Below are 16,206 nucleotides of genomic sequence, written 5' to 3' on the forward strand. Positions count from 1 at the left end.
GTATGATACCGAGAATACAGCACACAGGGTATGATACTGAGAATACATCACACAGGGTATGATACCGAGAATACAGCACACAGGGTGTGATACCGAGAATACAGCACACAGGGTATGATACCGAGAATACAGCACACAGGGTATGATACGGCGAATATAACACACAGGGTATGATACAGAGAATACAGCACACAGGGTATGATACAGAAAATACAGCACACAGGGTATAATACGGAGAATATAACACACAGGGTATGATACAGAGAATACAGCACACGGGGTATGATACAGAGAATATAACACACAGGGTATGATACAGAGAATACAGCACACGGGGTATGATACAGAGAATATAACACACAGGGTATGATACAGAGAATACAGCACACGGGGTATGATACAGAGAATATAACACACAGTGTATGATACTGAGAATACAACACACAGGGTATGATACAGAGAATACATGACACAGGGTATGATACAGAGAATATAACACACAGGGTATGATACAGAGAATACATCACACAGAATATGATACAGAGAATACAGCACACGGGGTATGATACAGAGAATACAGCACACAGGGTATGATACCGAGAATACAGCACACAGGGTATGATACCGAGAATACAGTACACAGGGTATGATACCGAGAATACAGCACACAGGGTATGATACCGAGAATACAGCACACAGGGTATGATACAGAGCATACAGCACACAGGGTATGATACCGAGAATACAGCACACAGGGTATGATACCGAGAATACAGCACACAGGGTGTGATACAGAGAATACAACACACGGGGTATGATACCGAGAATACAGCACACGGGGTATGATACAGAGAATACAGCACACAGGGTATGATACCGAGAATACAGCACACAGGGTATGATACCGAGAATACATCACACAGGGTGTGATACCGAGAATACAGTACACAGGGTATGATACCGAGAATACAGCACACAGGGTATGATACCGAGAATACAGCACACAGGGTATGATACCGAGAATACAGTACACAGGGTATGATACCGAGAATACAACACACAGGGTATGATACCGAGAATACAGCACACAGGGTATGATACCGAGAATACAGCACACTGGGTATGATACCGAGAATACAGCACACAGGGTATGATACCGAGAATACAGCACACAGGGTATGATACGGAGAATACAGCACACAGGGTATGATACAGAGAATACAGTACACAGGGTATGATACGGAGAATACAGCACACAGGGTATGATACAGAGAATACAGCACTCAGGGTATGATACAGAGAATACATCACACAGGGTATGATACAGAGCATACAGCACACAGGGTATGATACAGAGAATATAACACACAGGGTATGATACAGAGAATACAGCACACAGGGTATGATACAGAGAATACAGCACACAGGGTATGATACAGAGAATATAACACACAGGGTATGATACAGAGAATACATGACACAGGGTATGATACAGAGAATACATCACACAGGGTATGATACCGAGAATACAGCACACAGGGTGTGATACCAAGAATACAGCACACAGGGTATGATACCGAGAATACAGCACACAGGGTATGATACCGAGAATACGACACACAGGGTATGGTACCGAGAATACAGCACACAGGGTGTGATACCGAGAATACAGCACACAGGGTGTGATACCGGGAATACATCACACAGGGTATGATACCGAGAATACAGCACACCGGGTATGATACTGAGAATACATCACAAAGGGTATGATACCGAGAATACAGCACACAGGGTGTGATACCGAGAATACAGCACACAGGGTATGATACCGAGAATACAGCACACAGGGTATGATACTGAGAATACATCACACAGGGTATGATACTGAGAATACATCACACAGGGTATGATACAGAGAATACAGCACACAGGGTATGATACAGAAAATACAGCACACAGGGTATAATACGGAGAATATAACACACAGGGTATGATACAGAGAATACAGCACACGGGGTATGATACAGAGAATATAACACACAGGGTATGATACAGAGAATACAGCACACGGGGTATGATACAGAGAATATAACACACAGGGTATGATACAGAGAATACAGCACACGGGGTATGATACAGAGAATATAACACACAGTGTATGATACTGAGAATACAACACACAGGGTATGATACAGAGAATACAATGCACAGTGTATGATACGGAGAATATAACACACAGTGTTATAAATACTGATTATTTAATATACAAGATATAATACACATACTGAGGAATTGAATATGACACACAAGACATGATACAGAGATACAATGCAGCTCTATAGCTCAATGTTCACTGCAAAATAGCACAATATGCTAAGAGAACAGGACATGAAATGTATAAAACATCTCACCCACATAGCTCCTCTGAGGCACATCTGTAATATATACTGACACATATGAGGCACTGTAATATATACTGACCCCTCTGAGGCACTGTAATATACGGTGACCCTTCTGAGGCACTGTAATATATAATGACACATAGGCACTGTAATATGCAATGTTATCCTAACACTTATGAAACACTGTAATATATACTACCTCTTTGAGGCACTGTAATATATAATGGATCCTTTGAGGCACTGCAACATATACTGAATCCTATGAGACACTGTATATACTGACCGCTATGATGCACTAAAACATATACTAACCCCTCTGAGTCACTGTAATATATACTGACCCCTCTGAGGCACTATAAGATATACTGACCCCTCTGAGGCAATATAATACATACCATCACCTAAGAGGAACTTTAATATATACCGATACCTAATAGACAGGTGTCGGTATATACTGTAATATATACCGACACCTAAGAGGCACTGTAATATATACGAACACATATGAGGCACTATAGAATATCCTGACCCGTCTGAGGCACTGTAATATAAACTGACCCCTATGAGGCACCGTAATATATACAGACCCCTATGAGGAATTATAATATATACAGACCCCTATGAGGTATTGTACTATATCCTAATATTTATGAGACACTGTAATAAATACTATCCCTCTGAGGCATTGTAATATATACTGACCCCTATGAGGCACTGTAATATATCTGACCCCTCTTAGGCACAGTAATATATACTGATCCCTATGAGACACTGTATATACTGACTCCTATGATGCACTGTAACATATATTGATGTCTATGAGGCACTGTAACATATACTGAAGTCTATGAGGCACTGTAATATATACTGACGTCTATGAGGCACTGTAGCATATACTGGCCCCTCTGAGGCACTGTAATATACATAAATGTACTGACCCCTATGAGACACTGTAATATATACTGATCCCTACGAGACACTATATATACTGACTCCTATGAGACACTATATATACTGACGTCTATGAGGCACTGTAACATATACTGACGCCTCTGAGGCACTGTAATATACATAAATGTACTGACCCCTATGAGACACTGTAATATATACTGACCCCTCTGAGGAACTGTAATATATACCGACAAATATAAGGCACTGTAATATATAGCTACACATATGAGGCACTGCAATATATACTCACATCTATGAGGCATTAGAATATATACCATCACCTAAGAGGCACTGTAATATATACCGACACATAAGAGGCGCTGTGATATATACCGAAACCTAAGAGGCACTGTAATATACCGACACCTAAGAAGCACTATAATATATACCTACACTTACGAGGCACTATTATATACACCAACACCTCAGAGGCACTATAATATACACCGACACCTGAGGCACTGTAATATACAGTATATATACCGACACCAAAGAGGCAGTGTAATATATACAGTATATACCGACACCAAAGAGGCACTGTAATATACACCAACACATAAGAGGCACTGTAATATATACCGACACCTAAGAGGCACTGTAATATATACAGACACCTAAGAGGCGCTGTAATATTTATATACGGACACCTAAGAGGCACTGTAATATATACTGACACCTAAGAAGCACTATAATATATACCTACACTTACGAGGCACTATTATATACACCAACACCTCAGAGGCACTATAATATACACCGACACCTGAGGCACTGTAATATACAGTATATATACCGACACCAAAGAGGCAGTGTAATATATACAGTATATACCGACACCAAAGAGGCACTGTAATATACACCAACACATAAGAGGCACTGTAATATATACCGACACCTAAGAGGCACTGTAATATATACAGACACCTAAGAGGCGCTGTAATATTTATATACGGACACCTAAGAGGCACTGTAATATATACTGACACCTAAGCTAAGAGGTACTGTAATATATACTGACACCTAAGCTAAGAGACACTGTAATATATATATAAAAAAAAAAAAATATATATATATATATATTTTTTTTTATCTGTTTTTCAACATTTTTATTAGGGGAACTGAAAGCTTTAATCTGGGCGCTCATGTATACTGCGCACCTAGCTGACGGCCATCCTCACACATGTCGGCAGCAAGTCGCTAGCTGCGCATTACTAGTCATGGATAGTATACCAGGGGCATTTGGGTATCACTCCGCTACGTTGGGGATATATTATTAATAAATTGCAGCAATAAAGGATTTTTGATCACCACAATAAAAACTCAGGCTCTCTGGGCCCACGGGGAACCCGCGTGGCTCCCTGGGCCCCAGCGTCTGCCTATTGCATTCTTACATTTTCGACGTCCCCGTGTGCAATTATAACTGGAGGCCTCAGTAATTGTGGAGGATCCATGCGCGGTATAAGCCCGGGACACAATGTCCTGCTTGCAGTCTTCAGGCCACACATTCATCTTGATGATTTGTGTATTTACCTTTTCCCGGATTTTAATTCTTTATGCAAATAAAACTTTCACATGCAAAGCCAGCGATGCCGGAGGCTGTACCAAGTCCTGCACTGTGACGGTGCGACTGGGACCCATCACCTAGAGCAGGGGCTTAATGGACATAATGGTCATCAGAGACTTCTGTAGCGTTCCAATACATGTAAATAAGCCCTAGTCCTGCCCCATCATCTATAATGTACCCCAGGAGAGCATGAATAGGTCATAGCTGAGAGCTCGCTGCCTGGATTCCCTCCCTGATTGTACACAGCTACAGACTATGTAGGCGCTATAACAGAATAATAAGATACATTGACTATTCGCTGGAGTAGCAGCCAGTAAAATCTCCAGACTGAAATAACGCCAGTCTCAGCGACGTTTCCGGCAGATTACAGGTTGCCATGTTTGTGCAATTAATTGCTGCATTATACGCACAGAGGAGAGGGCCGCGCTGAGCACTAATTGGTCATTTGTTAATTCTCTCTTAGTATTCCAGTCTCGCTGCTAATGATGTTTTGCTAATGAGCAGTCACAGCTGTCGTGTTGCTGGGAGGTTGGCGGCGGAGGACAGGTACCGGATTCAGGTCTGTGCCGCAGCCAAGAGAACAACCAGCAGCTCATTAACTCCTTCTTAACACTCAACCACTATGCAGATCACATCAGGGCTGTAGCTAGGGTAGTGCGGCCGGGGCCATCGCACAGGGCACCGCAGGTCAGGGGGCACTGTTTGGGCCGGTCAAATTTCTGTTTATTATCATTCTCACTTGTAGCTTCCTCTTATTTCATCCCCAGCATCTCCTGGCCTCCCCTATCTCATCCCTGGCCCTTCCCCATGAGACCATGGCCCTCTCTCAGGTGCACTATATTATGTCCCTATTTATCCCCAGCATCTCCTGGCCTCCCCTATCTCTTCCCTGGCCCTTCCCCATGAGACCATGGCCCTCTCTCAGGTGCACTATATTATGTCCCTATTTATCCCCAGCATCTCCTGGCCTCCCCTATCTCTTCCCTGGCCCTTCCCTATGAGGCCATGGCCCTCTCTCAGGTGCACTATATTATGTCCCTATTTATCCCCAGCATCTCCTGGCCTCCCCTATCTCTTCCCTGGCCCTTCCCCATGAGGCCATGGCCCTCTCTCAGGTGCACTATATTATGTCCCTATTTATCCCCAGCATCTCCTGGCCTCCCCTATCTCTTCCCTGGACCTTCCCCATGAGACCATGGCCCTCTCTCAGGTGCACTATATTATGTCCCTATTTATCCCCAGCATCTCCTGGCCTCCCCTATCTCTTCCCTGGCCCTTCCCCGTGAGACCATGGCCCTCTCTCAGGTGCACTATATTATGTCCCTATTTATCCCCAGCATCTCCTGGCCTCCCCTATCTCTTCCCTGGCCCTTCCCCATGAGGCCATGGCCCTCTCTCAGGTGCACTATATTATGTCCCTATTTATCCCCAGCATCTCCTGGCCTCCCCTATCTCTTCCCTGGCCCTTCCCCATGAGGCCATGGCCCTCTCTCAGGTGCACTATATTATGTCCCTATTTATCCCCAGCATCTCCTGGCCTCCCCTATCTCTTCCCTGGCCCTTCCCCATGAGGCCATGGCCCTCTCTCAGGTGCACTATATTATGTCCCTATTTATCCCCAGCATCTCCTGGCCTCCCCTATCTCTTCCCTGGCCCTTCCCCATGAGACCATGGCCCTCTCTCAGGTGCACTATATTATGTCCCTATTTATCCCCAGCATCTCCTGGCCTCCCCTATCTCTTCCCTGGCCCTTCCCCATGAGACCATGGCCCTCTCTCAGGTGCACTATATTATGTCCCTATTTATCCCCAGCATCTCCTGGCCTCCCCTATCTCTTCCCTGGCCCTTCCCCATGAGGCCATGGCCCTCTCTCAGGTGCACTATATTATGTCCCTATTTATCCCCAGCATCTCCTGGCCTCCCCTATCTCTTCCCTGGCCCTTCCCCATGAGGCCATGGCCCTCTCTCAGGTGCACTATATTATGTCCCTATTTATCCCCAGCATCTCCTGGTCTCTCCTATCTCTTCCCTGGCCCTTCCCCATGAGGCCATGGATCTCTCTCAGGTGCACTATATTATGTCCCTATTTATCCCCAGCATCTCCTGGCCTCCCCTATCTCTTCCCTGGCCCTTCCCCATGAGACCATGGCCCTCTCTCAGGTGCACTATATTATGTCCCTATTTATCCCCAGCATCTCCTGGCCTCCCCTATCTCTTCCCTGGCCCTTCCCCATGAGACCATGGCCCTCTCTCAGGTGCACTATATTATGTCCCTATTTATCCCCAGCATCTCCTGGCCTCCCCTATCTCTTCCCTGGCCCTTCCCCATGAGACCATGGCCCTCTCTCAGGTGCACTATATTATGTCCCTATTTATCCCCAGCATCTCCTGGCCTCCCCTATCTCTTCCCTGGCCCTTCCCCATGAGGCCATGGCCCTCTCTCAGGTGCACTATATTATGTCCCTATTTATCCCCAGCATCTCCTGGCCTCCCCTATCTCTTCCCTGGCCCTTCCCCATGAGGCCATGGCCCTCTCTCAGGTGCACTATATTATGGCCCTCATTCAGAGCCACTCGCTAGCGGCAGTACGCTCGTTCCGAGCGATGTTCGCACATCTGCGCATGCATACGGATTGTTATACGCATGCGCGAACCAGTCAGTGCGGCCGAAATTCATGTGCTCGCAATATAGCGAATGCCTGCTATTTTGAGTGACAGAATGAGGCGTATGTGGGTGGTAACAGGGGAAGGTGCTTGAAAACGGGGAGTGGAGATCCGAACGCAGGCGTGCTTAAAGGTCAAAACGGGCGTTTTATGGGTGTGCATAATTAATACAGCAGCGTCATTGACCACGTCACTGGGTTATTTTATAGCCAGAACTGCTCGCAAGATTGTGGTAGCAAAAACCAACCACAAGAATAGCGAGCAGTTCATACGCTGGTCGATGTACTCGATTAATCTAATAAATAGCGGACATGACGTATGGTGCGTGCGGCCAGGGGGCGTTTTTAACAAATAAACGAGCGTATGTTTTGCTCGCTCATTCAGACTTAGAGGTGTGAACAGACTGCAATTTGCGAACTGATCATTTGAATAGCCACCCCTTGTTTTTGAACGAACGACCGCAAATAGCGAACGGCTCTGAATCAGGCCCTATGTCCCTATTTATCCCCAGCATCTCCTGGCCTCCTCTATCTCTTCCCTGGCCCTTCCCCATGAGGCCATGGCCCTCTCTCAGGTGCACTATATTATGTCCCTATTTATCCCCAGCATCTCCTGGTCTCTCCTATCTCTTCCCTGGCCCTTCCCCATGAGGCCATGGCCCTTTTTTGGGTGCATTATGTATGTCCCTTTGAAAATGAGGGGGCGCCAATGCTCCTTCTGGCACAGGGTACCAAAAAGTCTAGTTACGGCTCTGGATCAAATACGAACCCGGGACAACATGCCACGGGCCTGATTCATTTCAGAGTGCCACGCAAAGTGGGCTGCAATTGTGGCCGCTTTACACACTGGTGATGGCAACGTCATGATCCCTTAGTGCAGCAGGTGCGAATGAAAGCGGCTGGATCTCTGCATCCGCTCAGCTCCGAGTAGCCCGTAATCCCGCCAATGCGCCCAAGGAACACTCACACCATGTGTGAACAGCCCGTAACCGCCCCAGTTACACCCACTAAGCTGGAGATGGCGGAGATGCGTAATGCTTCACCAGTAAGTGCTGTAAGTTGCGTTTCCCGGCCCCGACGCCTGCGTATTCTGCTAGACATCGCGAGATCCGTGCGCAGGCAGACTTGCGTGCACACTCTGACTAACTGCAACACAGGTCAGCCAGAGTTACAGGACTCCAGGCCGCCATGCACCAAGCAGAGATTGCGGCAATAGACTGTAGCTGCTACAGTGAGGGTATAATAATTATTATTAGAACATAGTTTACCATTATTACAGGATGCTGCCAGGCTGCATTGATGTGTACACGTGTCATATAGCGCAGGAAGAGTCAGGGCAGGGGTGGGTAGATACGAATGAGAACTATACGGCGCCCCCGGCAATATTGCGTCTAAATGATCGGATCTATTATATAAACGCTCCAAAAAAAGCCAAACGAGAGCGCGTATAGTGGATTTCCTGGCATGGTGCATTATTCAGCATTAACGTCAGGGCTCAGTCCGTCACTTTTACACCCAGCTGCATTGCCGAAAAACCACAGAACATACTTAGAACAAACTCCGTCATGTGGGCAACATCAATGTTAATGTCCATATAATAATATACCCTCCGAATCAACCGTGTCCATAGGATAATCACATTATTTACTATCTGGGCCATTTATCAGCAGGGTACTACCTAAGCCATCCCAATAGATTTGCATGGGGACTGCAGAAGATGGCACCCGGGGACGAACGCCATCTTTAGATCTTTAGCTTATAGCTGTGGTTCCCAAACTGTGTGCCGTGGCACCCTGGGGTGCCTCGGGACACTTGCAGGGGTGCCTCAGGTTGGTGGTCCAGCACCAAATCAAATTATTTATGCTCAATGTAATGTAAATATGTGGACAAACAGAAGCACAAACCTGTCCATCGCCACATAACTGACAGGTAATCACAATTTACTTCACTTTACTACATTTTTTTCTGAACTTCTCAATAACAAACAAACTTAGGGGTCCCGTGAAAACAACGCTGATACCCTAAGGCGCCGTGATTCAAAAAAGTTTGGGAACCGCTGGTTTACAGGCTACATTAGAAGTACAATAATCTCTGATAAAATGCCAAAATGTGTAGATAAGTTCAGTATTTACAATGAGAAATAATTATTTGTGTGTGTGGTAAATAGCATCGCTGCCTCGCAGCACTCGGGTCATGCTATTAGAGATCGATATCCCTCCCTAAATTAGGGACAGTTGGAAAACATGATATGCACACACTACATAGTATACCTATGTATATACAGTCACCTGACTTCTCTAGATCACCTTTCCATTCTTACAACAAGAGGTGGCCGCCACCTAGTGGCAGAAAGGTTGTTACAGCTTACCAAAATAATATACCAACAACATGATTATAATCCTTTATTTTAATGGCGCCACATGGGTTGCGCAGCGCTTTACAATAAGCAAAACAAGGAAACAACGACTTACAGTACAAAACAATGGAGGACAACGACATGTTTTATAAACCGTGCTGCAATGGCGATCATGACACTCAAATAATAAGAAGGGCGGCAACAGCCAAAGGTTCGATGCCGATGTAGGGAGTATAAGTGTATGTAAGGGAAGCACATGAGGGAAGAGGGCCCTGCTCGTGAGAGTTTATAATCTAAAAGGGAGGAGCAGATAGACAGGTGTGACACAGATGGGGTAGATAGTGCGGTAGGAGCATGGAGCAGTCGGTTAGATGAAAGATGGATGGCTTTAATGAAGAAGTGAGTTTTAAGGGCCTTTTTAAAGTTTATTAGAGAGGTGGAGAGTCTTATACAGAGAGGGAGAGAGTTCCAGAGGTAGGGAGCATCACGGGCAAAACCTTGGAGGCGGGAGTGGGAGAAAGTAATCAGTTGGCAGGAGAAGCGACATGCATTTGTAGATCAGAGATGTAAATGGGAGAGAACAGAATAAGGGCTTTGTAAGTGAGTGTAAGAACCTTGAATAGGGTTCTGAAGGGGGAAGGGGAACCAGTGTAGGGCTTGTAGGAGAGGGGAGGCAGACGTAGAACGTTTGGAAAGGAAGATGAGCCGAGCAGCAGCACTGAGGACAGATTGGAGAGGAGACAGGTGGGAGTCAGGGAGGCCAGATAGGAAGGGGTTACAGTATACCAGTAAGTAGATGAGGGTCTTAGTTGCCTCCAGAGTGAGAAAGGGTCTGATCCTGAACATATTTATGAGATGGAAGCAGCTGGACTGTGGAGGAGTCCAGGATAACTCCAAAACAGTGCACTTGGGGGCTAGAGGAGATAGTTGTGGCGATAATTGATAATGAAATTGGGGGAAGTGAGGTTTTATGCGGGAGGGTGGGAAGACGATCAGCTCAGTCTTAGACATGTTAAGTTTAAGTGCTGGGACATCCAGGAAGAGATAGCAGAGACACAGCTAGATATACGAGGAGAGAGAGGCAGAGATCAGGGGAGGAGAGGTAGAACTGCGTGTCAGCAGCATAGAGATGACATTGGAGGCCAAGAGAGCAGATGAGCTCACCTAGAGAGGACATAAAGAGGGAGAACAGGAGAGGTCCCAGAAGAAAACCTTGGGGGACACCTACACTAGTGGAAGTGGGGGTGAAGTGGAGTCATGAAAGGAGAAAAAAAGTGGCCAGAGAGGTCGGATAGCCAGGAGAGGGCAGTATCCCGAAGACTGAGGGAGTGAAAGGTTTGCAAGAGAGGGTGGACCACAGTGTCAAAAGCAGCACAGAGGTCAAGGAGAATGAGCAGTGGCCCTTGGATTTGGCAGCAAGGAGGTCACTGCTGACTTCGGTGAGGGCAGTTTTAGTGGAGTGGGAGGAAAGAAAGGCAGTAAGGCGGGTGTAGGCAATCCGCTCAAAGAGTTTGGCGGTAAAAGGGAGGAGAGAGAATGGGTGGTAGTTGGAGAGAGTGTTAGGATCAAGGGAGGGTTTTTTAAGAATGGGGAGACAAGGGCAGGCCTTAATGCACAGGGGACAGCGCCTGATGTGAGGGAGATATTGAGGAGGTGGGCAAAAACAGAACAGGCAACAGGATAGAGATAGCGAAGGAGACAGGAAGGGATGGGGTCAAGGCGGGAGATGGAAGGTGGTGGGAGGACCGGTTGAGGGCAGGGCCGGTGCTAGGTTACGGTACCTGTGTGAGGTACACAGAATACAGGCATGCCGCATATCATTTTAAACAGCAGAAGATGCTCTTGCGCCCTATTTACATCACTTTGCGAATAACTAATGGGAAATCAGAACAGCCAAACTATGTTCCTGAGTACGCAATACCGACGTACAGAATGCCGGCAGTCGTAATCCCGGCGCCAGAATCCTGATGGTTGAAATACCGACACCTGCAAGTAAGTAATTAAACCCTTACCCTAACCTTCCCCTCTCGCAGCCTAACCCTAACGGGATGTAGTCAGCATGCCTCCACACGGCATGCCAACGGACTATATCCCAGAGTCGGGATCCCAGCTCCAGAATACCGACCGCCAGCATGCCTAAGGTAAGTATTGCGGGGTTAGGTTTAGAAGTTAGGAACTAAGGGGGCAGGGTTAGGCACCGGGGAGGGGAAGTTTAGGTTCAGGCACTACAGGGGGTGGTGGTGGAGGGGTTATGGTTAGGCACCAAAGAGGGAGGGTTAGGGTAGGGAGAGGGTTAGCATACCGATCAACAAGTGTCGGTATGTTAACCCTATCAGGATCCCGGCATCAGGATTCTGACCGCTAGGATCCCAACTGTCGGCATTACATACCCTACCCAACTTTAGCCATGCCCCCCAGCAGCCCAACCCAACCCCACCCCCCTCCACCCAGCAGCCTAACCCTTACTCTTCCCCTAGTGCCTAATCTTACCCCTAAAATTTCCCTTCGGGATTGCAGCGGCCGGGATTGGTTCTGACCCCCGTTGGGATTCCAGCGCCAGGCTTGTAAGCGCCGGCATTCAGTGTGCCAGGATGCCAACTACATTCCCGGCAGGACACTTTATGAAATACTCAGGGCAGCAGCGCGTTTCTTTCACAAAGAGATGATCACTCCATGAAGACAAAAGGAGGTCAATGTATCAAGGAGTAAAAACAGCTGAGCAGTGAAGCAGCGGAGAACTTGCCCAAAGCAACCAATCAACATCTACCTATCATTTTATAGAATGTACATGATAAATGCTACCTCAGAGCTGATTGGTCGCTATGAACAATTTTGCCACTCTTTTCACAGCTTGATACATAAACCGCAAAGATAGAAGCAATCGAGATATATATACAGTGCATCCAGAAAGTATTCACAGCGCGTCACTTTTTCCACATTTTGTTATGTTACAGCCTTATTCCAAAATGGAATAAATTCATTTTTGTCCTCAAAATTCTACACACAATACCCCATAATGACAACGTGTAAAAAGTTTTTTTGGGATTTCTGCTAATTTAATAAAAAAAAACAAAATCTAAGAAATCACATGTACACAAGTATTCACAGCCTTTGTTCAATACTTTGTTGATGAGCCTTTGGCAGCAATTACAGCCTCAAGTGTTTGTGAATATGATGCCACAAGCTTGGCACACCTTTCTTTGGGCAGTTTGGCCCATTCCTCTTTGCAGCACCTCTTAAGCTCCATCAGGTTGCATGGGAAGCATCGGTGCACAGCCATTATCAGATGTCTCCAGAGATGTTCAATTGGATTCAAGTCTGGGCTCTGGCTGGGCCACTCAAGGACATTCACAGAGTTGTCCTGAAGCCACTCCTTTGATATCTTGGCTGTGTGCTTAGGGTCGTTGTCCTGCTGAAAGATTAACCATCGCCCCAGTCTGAGGTCAAGAGCGCTCTGGAGCAGCTTTTCAACCACGATGTCTCTGTACATTGCTGCATTCATCTTTCCCTCTATCCTGACTAGTCTTCCAGTTCCTGCCACTGAAAAACATCCCCACAGCATGATGTTGCCACCACCATGCTTCACTGTAGTGATGGTATTGGCCTGGTGATGAGCGGTGCCTTGTTTCCTCCAAACATAACGCCTGGCATTCACGCCAAAGAGTCCAATCTTTGTCTCTCATGGTCTGAGAGTCCTTCAGGTGCATTTTGGCAAACTCCAGGTGGGCTGCCATGTGCTTTTTACAAAGGAGTGGCTTCCGTCTGGCCACTCTACCATACAGGCCTGATTGCGGCAGAAATGCTTGTCCTTCTGGAAGGGTCTCGTCTCTCCACAGAGGAATGTTGTAGCTCTGACAGAGTGACCTGGTGGTTCCGAACTTCTTTCATTTACGGATGATGGAGGCCACTGTGCTCATTGGGACCTTCAAAGCAGCAGATATTTTTCTGTACCCTGCCCCAGATTTGTGCCTCGAGACAGTCCTGTCTCGGAGGTCTACAGACAATTCCTTGGACTTCGTGCTTGGTTTGTGCTCTGACATGCACTGTCAAGTGCGGGACATTATATAGACAGGTGTATGCCTTTCAAAATTATGTCCAGTCAACTGAATTTACCACAGGTGGACTCCAAATAAGCTGTAGGAAAATCTCAAGGATGATCAGTGGAAACAGGATGCACCTGAGCTAAATTTTGAGCTTCATGGCAAAAGCCGTGAATACTTAGGTACATGTGATTTCTTAGTGGGTTTTTCTTTATTAAATTTGCAAAAATCTCTAAAAAAAACTTTTTACACGTTGTCATTATGGGGTATTGTGTGTAAAATTTTGAGACAAAAATTAATTTATTCCATTTTGAAATAAGGCTGTAACATAACAAAATGTGGAAAAAGTGACGCACTGTGAATACTTTCCGGATGCACTGTATAAATAAAGGGGTGATAAGATCCACTGAACTGCAGCAGGCCATTGGTAGATAATCTCATAACCACGCTAGGAGGAGGACTTGGGGTGCACGTCACTGGTCAGATTGCAGTTAGGAAGCCTCGGGGTGCACGCTACTGGTCAGATTACAATCAGGAGGACTTGGGGTGCACGCCACTGGTCAGATTGCAGTCAGGAGAACTTTGGGTGCATGCCACTGGTCAGATTGCAGTCAGGAGGACTTGGGGTGCATGCCACTGGTCAGATTGAAGTCAGGAGGACTTGGGGTGCACGCCACTGGTCAGATTACAATCAGGAGGACTTGGGGTGCACACCACTGGTCAGATTGCAGTCAGGAGGACTTGGGGTGCACGCCACTGGTCAGATTGCAGTCAGGAGGACTTGGGGTGCACGCCACTGGTCAGATTGCAGTCAGGACTTGGGGTGCATTCCATTGGTCAGATTGCAGTCAGGAGGACTTGGGGTGCATTCCATTGGTCAGATTGCAGTCAGGAAGACTGGGGTGCATTCAATTGGTCAGATTGCAGTCAGGAGGACTTGGGGTGCATGCCACTGGTCAGATTGCAGTCAGGAGGACTTGGGGTGCATGCCACTGGTCAGATTGAAGTCAGGAGGACTTGGGGTGCACACCACTGGTCAGATTACAATCAGGAGGACTTGGGGTGCACAACACTGGTCAGATTGCAGTCAGGAGGAATTGGGGTGCACGCCACTGGTCAGATTGCAGTCAGGAGGACTTGGGGTGCATTCCATTGGTCAGATTGCAGTCAGGAGGACTTGGGGTGCACGCCACTGGTCAGATTGCAGTCAGGAGGACTTGGGGTGCATTCCATTGGTCAGATTGCAGTCAGGAGGACTTGGGGTGCATTCCATTGGTCAGATTGCAGTCAGGAGGACTTGGGGTGCATGCCACTGGTCAGACTGCAGTCAGGAGGACTTGGGGTGCATTCCATTGGTCAGATTGCAGTCAGGAGGACTTGGGGTGCACGCCACTGGTCAGATTGCAGTCAGGAGGACTTGGGGTGCATTCCATTGGTCAGATTGCAGTCAGGTGGACTTAGGGTGCATGCCATTGGTCAGATTGCAGTCAGGAGGACTTGAGGTGCATTCCATTGGTCAGATTGCAGTCAGGAGGACTTGGGGTGCATGCCACTGGTCAGACTGCAGTCAGGAGGACTTGGGGTGCATTCCATTGGTCAGATTGCAGTCAGGAGGACTTGGGGTGCACGCCACTGGTCAGATTGCAGTCAGGAGGACTTGCGGTGCATTCCATTGGTCAGATTGCAGTCAGGTGGACTTAGGGTGCATGCCATTGGTCAGATTGCAGTCAGGAGGACTTGAGGTGCATTCCATTGGTCAGATTGCAGTCAGGAGGACTTGAGGTGCATTCCATTGGTCAGACTGCAGCTGCAGCTCAGACTGCAGGTTGGCTGAGACTCTAGCAGTACATGATCCAAAAGGATGTGCTCCTTTCTAGCTTTAGCAAAGACAACACCCCCATAAATAGGACGGACAACCAGCCATTGGAAGAAAAACATTTATTTTGTACAGTAACGGTGGTCCAAGTGCTTGCAGGATCTGGGTAGTTAGTTGCAGACAGAGAGCAATCATCCAGCAGCTAGACAGCAGCCCAAACAGAGACCCAGGAGCCCAGACCCGGCACACCAACCTCCCCCGGTTATATCATTCACCTGAAGCTATCCTTTCACTCCACGCGTTTCTCCGACTATACTGATCATCATACAATACCGATCAATTACACTATCCAAAGAACAACTTTTGGACTATATTATGTAATATAGTGCTCCCAATTGTTCCTCACTGTATATAC

At 47.0% G+C, this 16,206-nt stretch overlaps 1 protein-coding gene across 12 annotated transcripts in view; it reads right to left on the minus strand.

Annotated features, from left to right (window-relative positions):
* Positions 1-16,206, minus strand: part of RAP1GAP (RAP1 GTPase activating protein) — a 269,542-nt gene that overhangs the window by 129,848 nt on the left and 123,488 nt on the right. The gene's annotated exons all lie outside the window — the stretch shown is intronic.

Source organism: Taudactylus pleione, unplaced genomic scaffold (genome assembly GCF_031769625.1).
Source record: "Taudactylus pleione unplaced genomic scaffold, aTauple2 ptg000912l, whole genome shotgun sequence".
Taxonomy (NCBI): Eukaryota; Metazoa; Chordata; class Amphibia; order Anura; family Myobatrachidae; genus Taudactylus; species Taudactylus pleione.